Here is a 10795-nt window from a genome sequence, read left to right as displayed (position 1 = left end):
ACCGTTATAGAGTATTCCACTCCTCATCGTTCTTATAATTGCGTGAGGCTTTTTAGCTGGTAGAGGGTAAAGATGTGTGGTATTGCTCCATCCTTTTCAAACCAGGTTTGTTAATCATGTGAAAAACTGTTCATTTCACAAAGGATTTTGCATCTCCACGAAGGATTCACTATGAAAGTGACTGAGACTTCTTGTTGATAATAAAAAAAAAACGATAAGGCTCAATTATCCCATGTAACGAAACAGCATCAAGAGGTCTTAATTACTATCACCGTTTTTATATTTGTGGCTAATGCACACTGTTGCCTGTTTCACTGATGCATGGTTATTAAGATGGCAAAGTGTAGTTGTTTTTTTTTTTTTTTTACAAAACACTGTTTTTTTTCCAAAATGAAGCTATGAGGAAGCATTAGTTTACAGCCAAGATTGAGGAAATCAGTTGCGGACCGATTTAAAGAATGAAAATAACAAATATCAGAAATAATCTATCTCACCACGACAATAAGTTCTTATTCAGACAGCTAATAGTCCGATTAAGAGGGTTGGCGTAGTCAATATGTAAACCCATTAGATTTAATTGATCTGTATTTTCTTCACCAAAGAACCATGGATTCCTAGTAAAGAAACTCACTGAAGAAGGCTCCACAACATTTTCTTTTTCTTTTCGGTAACTATGGCGAAAATACATGATATGTTGCGATTGATAAAATCATCTTTCATTAAACGGTGGAGTGTGTCTTTTAGTTGAAAGTATAACATTTTCTCTATTAATTATGTGTTATTAATGCCCAACAGGCAAAGACCCTTTATTATTTTTGCCACCACGTCTATCTGCTTTGTCTTACTTTTAGCAACGCTGTTCTAGGACTCGAAACACATTGGGTAAAAGGATGGGCGGTTGGAGAGTGATCGCAGTAACTGCTCGTCGTCGCATTTTGTTTTTAGTGTAACATATAAATGGTAAACGCTTCAAATACTGGTACAGACGGTCCCCTACTTACGACCATTTGACTGATGAACAGCGGTAGATACGAGCATTTTTTTCGAGATGTCGAAAAATATCCGGCGATTGCTCTAAGTTAGATTTTGTATTGTGTGCACCTTTTTCCGAGTAGAGGACATTCCTGTAGTGCTTCTTTCCGCCGCTGAGAGGTCACCCAGAATCCACCCCGAAGAAGAAACCCGGCTTCTACTTCCTAGTTTATGTGTAAACATACGGTACCGAATCTCCAGCGTGCCAAGAACTTTGACATTTTCATTGTTTAATATCTTTTGCATCCATTCAATATGGTTGGTGTAAAGCAGGGGTCGGGAACCTTTTTGACTCAAAGAGCCATAAAAGCAAAATATATTAATTTTATTTTGGGAAAGAGCCACACCATATATTATGAGACAAATTTACTATAATGCTAAACACGCGCCCCAGACAAAAACTTAGTCTTCAGCACATTTATTTTTGATGATTTGATAAAAATTATGAAAAGAGAATAATGCCAGAGCCCCTGTCCCAAATTCAACAAACAGACCACTTTAAACTTGTCTCTTTCTTGCAATTACTCAAGATCGGTTAAACTCACTTTGACCCTTTTTTTTTCATACATATTGGTTTCAAAACCAGATGTAAGCAGTTATTTTGTAAAAACGTCACAACATTCTGCAAAAAGGAGCCTGATGTGCTTATCTATGGTGCAGACGGCGTAGGGCGAGAGATGGGAGGGAGTGCTTGCACTTTTTGCATAGCTCCACCCATCCCTCCCACTCACCCAATCAAAAAACTTTAAGTTCTCTTCCGGTGTTTTGGCGTATTTACAGTGTGTTCTGTGGATTCATCATAAGGTATCTGAACACTGAAGACAGATAATATAGTGAGGTTTTATATAACGGATTCTTTAGCGATGTACAGCCAGAACGAGTTTTTTTTTTTTTCGTGTGACACCTTGACTGTAAATTGTAGTGACAAACGTGCCCTATATATTCTGCCAAGCACTGCTATGAAATCAGCTTTGGTTTGGCTTTATGTGTACCTGAACAGGATTAGTGGCTTACGTTTTGGACGAGATGGAGAAAATTAGCATGCAATCAAATTTGTCTCTGAGCCACAGGTACTCATAGAAAGAGCCATATATGGCTCGCGAGCCATAGTTTCCTGACCCCTGGTGTAAAGTGTGAAGAAGACGCGAGCCGTTTCTTTTGAAATGAAAGTGGAATAAGAAAGCTTGATGCGGTTGAGAAAATGGTCGGAACGCTTTTTTTTCGTCCACTCTCTACCAAGAGGAGGACTTTTTGAAGCTCGTATTCCAAAAGTAAGATAAACTTAACTTTATCTATTTTTATAGAGCATATTTTTTTATGGAATGTTTATGTTTTAGTGCAAAACAATACAGGTTACGTATACAAGCCTTAAATATACTTATATCAACCTTAAACGTACAAAATATAGCACTGAAGCAACTTAAGAACAAATTCATCTTACGAACGGTCGTCCAGAAGGTACGTAGGGCGCAGTTGTACAGTCCTAACAGCAACCCAAACCTTAAAAATGGTGAATCAAGAAGAGTTTATTCGAGCGCGTCTGAGAAATGCATGTCCTTGATTATTGTGCTAACTGAGGCTGCATTCATGACTTTAAGCCAGGAGATGGCGACAGAGAGTAGCAAAGTTTCAAATTCTATTCAGCACCTTTAGCCTAAAAAGATAAGTTGCATTTTGCGCAAAACTAAGAGTAATAAAAGCACACACAAAGTAGAGGAAACAGACTCTGCAGACGCTTCTTCTGTAGCACCAACAAAACGGCAATTACCGCCAACTTCCTATCCAGAACTGCGGCCTCGGAGGACGCCCCGACATCCAAAGTTACCCCGAGGGAGCTGTGGAAACTCGCACCTCCTCTTTCCAGCTGCTGCCCCGCGGGGCGATGGCCGCTAATCAGCCCCTACTCATCTCTGCGAGTCGCTGACCCCCGAAAGGACAAGGGGCGCCTTCTCACCTCGGCTACCGTGCATACCTTTGAAGTCCGGCGGGGAGCGTTAGTTTATAGCCAAGATAAGAGCGGTGTAGAATTAGCTTCTTGTCACGTGTTTGAAAAGGGGGGAAACAAACAGTGGGCTGGTAAAATCCACAGCAGATGTAACAGTTGTAACACATCGAGGTTAAAGAGCTTGAGAAGGAAAAACACGGTTGTTGAAGATCTGTTAAGTACCCTCATTAATGCCACTTGTTTGTGTCCCACGATCGGGTTCTGCATCAACAAGAATTACGTCAAACCTCCAATTACCGTACATTTGGGGCTACAAGCCGCACCTTTTTTGTTACATTTTGAACACTGCAGCTTTATATACGGTACAGCTTATTCTTTTTGGTATTGTCGACTGTTCAAGTGCAGCACAGAATAAAATGGGAAGCTGCTGTTTTTCATGAGGCATGCGCTTCAAATACATTTATGATACCCTTCAAGATAAATGACTTCGATTTTTTTGCCAGTTGTATTCAAATAATACATGGCAGCAGCAAAATTGGAGTACTTTATTGAACGCTTACAACATTTCAAAGGAGGGGTGCGTTGTTTGAGGTGTCTGTAAAAAAAGTTGAAGGTTTAATATTTTCTCTGTGTTAAGTATGCCCAACTGAGTTTAAAGGGCCTTTATGCTTTATTTTTTCACAGTGCCTATCTGCTTTCATTTTATTTGTAAAAAGCTGTGTAGGGTGGAACCCATTAGGTAGGAGGAATGGGGTGTAGGGAGTGCTTGAGAGTGACGACATGCTGGTCCCCAAAGGTTTTGTTTTGGTTTTTATCAGTTAGTTTAAAATGAAAATGGTTAAAGTAAGAAAAGGCCTGCGTCATGTAAAGTCCAAACGCCAACCAAAACCTCACGAAAGATTTAGGATAAGAGTTTATCCGAGTGCAACTTGCACGCGCATCATGAACATGCTGACTGAGGCTGCAATGATGACACAAGCCAGGAGTGAGCGAAAAGTTCCAAAATCTGTGCAGCTTTTAACTTTTTCATCCACAAGTCCTCAATTCATACATCAATTTTGAACAGCAGTGAAAATGATCTTTCAAAAACGCTACACTTCTCTTTCCATATCATCAGCGACAATATTACATCATTGAAGTTTCCTTTAACCCTCGAGAAACGATGACAAATGAATGCATTTTAGTCCATTGTCACCATCAACCGCCAAATAAAACAACAAAAAACAGAATCAATCTGGCGCTATTCTATACAGTATGGTTGCCCCGGTGCTGTCGTCTACAAATGTAGGTCGGGCTCAAATTTTACGCAACCCAGCCCTTATTCTTGTTTTCTTTTAACACACCAGTAAATATCTGCTTGTCTTTGTAAACACCAACTTGAATGGTCACAAGATCAGAAAACATGTGACGTCAACAACTCAGGGAAGAACTGAAAACAACACAGTGAGGTGTGTGGGGCACGGCGACGTTTGCGTTCGGCAGCCAAAGGTGTCGGCGTCAAATTCCTGAGGTAGCTGGTGCTGGCTGTGCGCCAGGCTTAGAATACAAGAAATTGACATGAATTAGTTCATTTTTAAGGCTGTTAACGCCTGTGGCTTACACTCCATTGCAACTTGTACGAATACAAAACTGAGTTTCGTTTTGAGCATGCGGCTTTTAATCAGGTCAGCTCTGTTGTTCGGAATTTACGGTATATCCTGCAAACACATCCGTGGATATCGATGGGAGGGCAAAGTAATAAAACTGAAGAGGATTTGCGAGAGTCACGTCACATGTAATAGCTGCAGCCTGTCAAGGCTGGAGCCTCAAATTTGATGGATGCCGTGTTTCACCTTGTCTCGACCGGACTGGCGCACAGACGAGCCGATAACACGAGGCGTGACAAAAACATGTGCTTAAACTCAAAGTGCTATTATGGACAGGAAAATGAGTATATCTATCCACAGTAGACAGTAGACCCCTGGGATATGGCGTCCCCGCTTTACGATAGTCTCATTTTGCTGTTTGCAATAATATGTTTTTTGGGTTCCCTCTTTACAGCATTTTCCCACGATACAAAATCAACTTAAAATTGTTATAAAATCAAACTTGAGGGCGTTGGTGCAAATGACAAGTTAGGTCTCTTAGATAACTGTCTGTAATTAGTCAACATTATATAAACGCTACTTACCATTGGTTTGCGTGATGACATCATGAAAACTATCTCTCGCAATATAACTGTATTTCTGTTTTAGTTCAGAATCTTGTAGGTTTTTTTAAAGAATCTGGGCGATACAATATTGTCGTTGTTTTGTGCCATATTTGTTTGCTATGGCTTTCAGAGATGCTGAATGAATCAACAAATACACGTTCACTATTGAAACGAAGCTTGCGATTTTCAAAAAATACGAAGGAGACACGTGAACGGCTACCCTCACCAGGTTTAATGATCATGACCAATCGACTATCGAGACTGTTATAAAAAAACAGGCGGTTTAAGGGTCTGGCAATCCTCACAATTTAAATTTATTGTTCTATCTTTAATCTGCTATTGCCATCTTTCTTCCACCCCTCTTTACATCCAGCCACTACTCCAGTGTACCAGTTCAAATCACATCACACCAAAGGTAAATAAAAAAATAATGTTATTTTTCTCTCCATGTCTCCTCATTTAATCATATGCATGTAAAGTATTCATTCGTTATCTTACCGCTTAACCTCAGTAGGGTCGCTGGGATGCTGGAGACCATCCCAGGCCTCTGTGGGCAGTGGGCAGGGGACACACTGAACTGGTTGCTAGCCAGTTGCAAGGCATGCAGAGGCAGACAAATCACTTGCTCAGTCTCGCCTAGGGAAAATTTGGACCGGCCAATTAACCTGACATGCATGTTTTTGGAATGTGAGAGGAAACGGAGTGCCCGGAGGAAACCTATGCAAATACCAGAAGAATATGCAAACTCCGCAAAGGAAGGATGGTAGCTGGATTTTAAACCCATGACCTCAGAATTGTGCCGTGGACGCGCTAACCACTCAGCTGCCGTGCCGCCCCTGTATGAACAGTACAGACCCTACTTACGACCATTCGACTTACAAAAAACGGTAGATACCAAAATTTTTTGGTGATGTCAAAAAATGTCTGGACTGATGGCTGTAAGTTAGATTTTGTATTGTGTGCGCCTTATTCCGAGTATAGGACATTACTGTAGTTCTTCTTTCTGCCGCTACTGGCATGTGGCGCTGAGACAGCTCACACAGCATCCATCCCGGGGAAAAAAATCCGGCTTCCCCTTCCCAGTTAGTGTAAAAACATACTGTACTGTATCTCCAGCGCACTAAGAACATTGACATTTTTATTGTTTACTATGTCGTGCATCCATTCCATATGGTTGGTGTAAAGTGTAAAGAAAAGGTGAGATGTTTCATTTCAAAGGAAAGTGGAAAAAGAAAGCTTGATGCGGTTAAGAAAATGGTTGGATCGCTTTTTTTCAGCCACTTTCTAGCTTGGAGGAAGAAGTCGCCTAACTCTTGAAGCCCACCTTCCACAAGTGAGTTAAACTTCACTTTATTTATCTTTATCGAGCATATTATTTAATTAAATGTTTACTTTTCAGTACAAAACAATACAGGTTACTTATAAAAGCCTTAAACATACTTATATAAACCTTCAACATACAAAATATTGCTCTGAAGCAACTTACGAATAAATTCAACTTACGAACAATCTCATTTGTAAGAAGGGGAGTGTCTGTATAGTCCACAAACGTAGGTAAGTAAATTTCACTTTGCAATCCCCACTTCAGAACCTATCAGTGTAATATCCCGGGGGTCTACGGTACTTAGGTTGTTTGGATAAATTATGAGTCGAACATAAACTCAGATAACCTCCAAGTTTTAGGAGAATGTCATGTTTTTACGGGATCTATCTTTATTTTGGTCTACGGTATCAAAAACGATATTAGACTGGTAAATTGGAAGTCATTGCAAAGGATATCAAAACACATTGAACAACCCCTAACTTTTGGTAATACTGAGAATATCCGTCAAGTCAGAATCTCTTCCGACGTCCGCTGCTGCAGTGGAGTTTTGCCACCCGCTGACATAATTTGTTTCACAGTCACCAGCCAGCAGCGTGAACCCAATGTTGACACTTGAATTTCATGCGCACACGGGTGTTTGCCTGAGCCAGACCACGGAAGCTTCCTCCCAACTAACACACTTGCCCTTTACCCTCCACTGTGTAATGGATACTCTTTGGTCAAAATTAATGCTACTGAAGTCAGCAGAGGAACAAAGTTGAGTAATTTTGACCCAATTTCCATGATTGATTTGCACACACGCCGAATTTGCCGGTGCTAGATTAACACTGGAAAGTGTTTATGTGTGTTTCACCCCATGGGAGTTAATTGAACACTTGTTAAACTGTCACTTTTTGGGATTTTGGAAAATAATTATGCGGGATATTTTATGGAGGTTGTAATTTTGAGTAGGGCTGCAACAACGAATCGACAAAATCAATTAAGATCGACGATCAAAAGCGTTGGCAACTAATTAGATCATCAATTTGTTGTATCACGTGATTTATAAGCCACAAAGAACGTTAAATCGATGTAAATTAGAGTGTACACCATTTCATTGAGACGCTGGGAATTGTATTACCGCTTTGTTCCAGCAGGTGATGCCAAGACAGTTTTTATAAAGAAGCTATGTTACTTTTTTTATATACTACATTTTGAACATTGCATCATTTCCAAACAAAATTGACATTCAGCTTTGTAGTCTTTGACAATTTTAACGGAATAGACAGAAATGAAATGAAATGAAAATAAAATACAGAGAAAAAAAAACAGAAAATAAGTATAAAATAAATAAACACCTTTAACTCTACCCAAGAGGCAAATTTTTGAGCATATATCATTTTCATATTCGCAATCTTTATCATGTTCCAAAATTTAACACCCAAAAACAAATATGTTGACATCATTTTTAAAATGTATTTTTTGTGTATGAAAATTCACACAAATTGAAATGTATTGCTTTTTTTAATATATAAAGTCCAAATTTAATATGTTCGGTGGATAAGGTGGTAGGAAAAAAGTACCTTACATATTAGGAGTATAGCATACATTTCTATGCATTTTTTTCTTATTACTATCAATTGACAAACCCTTATAATTTTTTTATTGTTTAATATCATGAAATATTTGTTTTTTTGATTTATCGTCTATCTTTCCAAAACTTTAATATTTGAATAAATAGGAGGGAAATTAGAAATCCGATTTATCAGTTAATCGGAAAAGTTATCGAGCGATTCATCAATTATGAAATAAATCGTTATTTGCAGCCGTAATTTTGAGTGGCGTTTCGTCTTCCCTTTTTCATTTGAGAGATCATGATGGTCCACCCATGTTTGTATGATGTTATTTGTGCTTGTATATTGTTAGCATAATAGAAATATATTTTTAAAATAAATAGCACTGAAACTTTGTGAATTAACACTTGTGTGTGTGTGGACACTTTCTTTTATAAATCTGTTGATTTACAAGAGCAGAAAACAATTCTTATATGTATTGTTTCTTTTTCAGAGAAAAAAAATGGTTTCATATGGTTTTAAAAAAAACAGAAAATGGCATCAAGTTCATCCGACTCGTGAATCAGCCTTTTTTTTAACCGTGTTGTATTATTTTTGAACTAATAAGTCCAAATTCCCAGACTCATATTTTTTTTCAAGGCTTTATTTAACATGTTGACTTGAGTGTCAGTATAAAGTTTTTCTTATATTTTGTGATCATGGTGGATCAGGTTGAAAAACAAATTATTCCTTTACGTTGATAATGACGCTGTAATTGTGGAATTTTCCCATATTTTGATATATTTTTATTCATCTTGTTTGATAACCCTTAAAATGAGCAAAATGTTTTTCTTTATTTTTTTGTGTAAAATGAGAAAAAAAATAGATGTGCGAATCTATGAGGTAGATTTTTACTTAGTTTAATTTATTTGATTACATTTTACAGTGCAAAATTAAACAGCTTCATCGAAAAAGAAATTACATTTATTTATCTTTTTTTGCACAAAAGCAAAATATTAGTACCGTATTTGACGATTACAGTATAAGGCGCACCGGGTTGTAAGGTGCACCCCCCAAAAATAGTTTTTTTGTCCTATATTTTCCATACATGAGGTGCACCGGACTATAAGGCGCTACAGTGGGAACGTCAACAAAACAGTCAGATAGTTCAGTCAAACCTATTAACCCCTTAATATTCCAATGGCTCACAAAGAAGCAAATACGTGTCTCAGACACATACGGGCACAGTTTCTGTACGATGTCACTCATCACTCAAATGTGTCATTCCACATATCATAAGGAAGGTTAAACTCTTGGGATCCAAAAAATGCCTTCTATTTCTTAATTTCTATTTTCTTTTTCATTGACAACTGTGTGGACAGCAAATTACAAATTTTGTTGTGCAGGGAAACGTGGTTCTTTACTGTGCATATAACAATAAACACTTTGAATTGAATTGAAATTAAAAATAGACTCATCACAGAAACATCAAGATCAGTCTGAAACAAGATACTTGGAAAATATAAAGCCGGGGTAGCTCACCAAAGTCGTCTTGCAGCCATCACGTTCAATAATAATACGCAAGCATGGTCTTCTTACGTCCGTGAGTGTAGTAGTCCAACCATGTCAAATATTTACACACTCCAAAACATGCAATAATGCCGACAAATAAAAGAAAAAAATCCGCCGAGAAGCATCGATGGATGTGCTTGTTGCTAGCTGTCTGTTTAGCCCCATAATTCATGTTTACAAATACAGACTACAGTAGTAAAAAATGTTTTCTCCAGGCCGTAGAGCAACCAAACGTGTGATTCACATCTTTTTCGGCCAATTGCAGGCTTTGTTTTGCCTCGCTTAGCCTATGCAAGCCTGTAAATGCTAAAAAGGATCCGTCTCCTTTACCCCCCGAGTAACTTTAGCCAATAGTGACCTATTCCAATGATGATTGACACATTGGTTAGGAAATAAAACGCTGATATATTTATCCCAGGATACACCGCGGACTACCTTTCCTATGGATGAAAGTTACAGTTACTTGACAGATTACTGGAAGAAATAAAACATACTTTTCTTGCAAAGATACATTGGGCTTTTCCCAATGTCTCACGGCACCCTAGTGTGCCCGGGGGACCGGTTAAAAACACTAGTCTAGGGCAACTGATGCGAGCCAAAGTGCAGCGAAAACAATAAGATCAAACATAACAGTTCAAATTCTGCAGAATGCATCATACACACAGACGTACACACATCCAGTGCATATAGCACTAAAACTGTTTACAATTCAGTGCAGCACCAAAGGAAAATATTTGGCTAACTTTGTTGTTTTAAACAAAAACAAAGAATTAAAACAGCCAGGAGGCATGTTTAAAAACGTCTTAGTCCTTCCTGCCCAAACTTGACACATTTTCAGAAGCCATTTTGGCCCATCAGTGCTTATTTTTACCCTCTTTGCTTTTTCACTACCTAGCTGTTTGTGCATGTCCTCAATCTGTCAGAATCTGAACTGTTTTTCAACTCTTGTGACCAGCAGGTAAACGGGTGAGGCGCTGGGAGGAGGCGAGGAAAGGTAATCCCCTTCATAACAAATCTGTCACTTTTCCTTGTGGCTTAAGCATAAATCCACAAGATAAACCCATAAACAAATAAGCTGTAGACAACGGGCAGGTTTTTACCAAACACTCACATCCTCTTGACAAATAGCCAAACAATAAACACCTAGTAAATAACAACAGCCCCGTCTGTAACGGTTTCCTGTACTTGGGGTTAAGTTG

Source organism: Urocampus carinirostris, chromosome 7 (assembly GCF_059441175.1).
Source record: "Urocampus carinirostris isolate Australia breed hairy pipefish chromosome 7, RoL_Ucar_1.0, whole genome shotgun sequence".
Lineage (NCBI taxonomy): Eukaryota > Metazoa > Chordata > Actinopteri > Syngnathiformes > Syngnathidae > Urocampus > Urocampus carinirostris.
Note: the sequence above shows the minus strand (reverse complement) of the source record.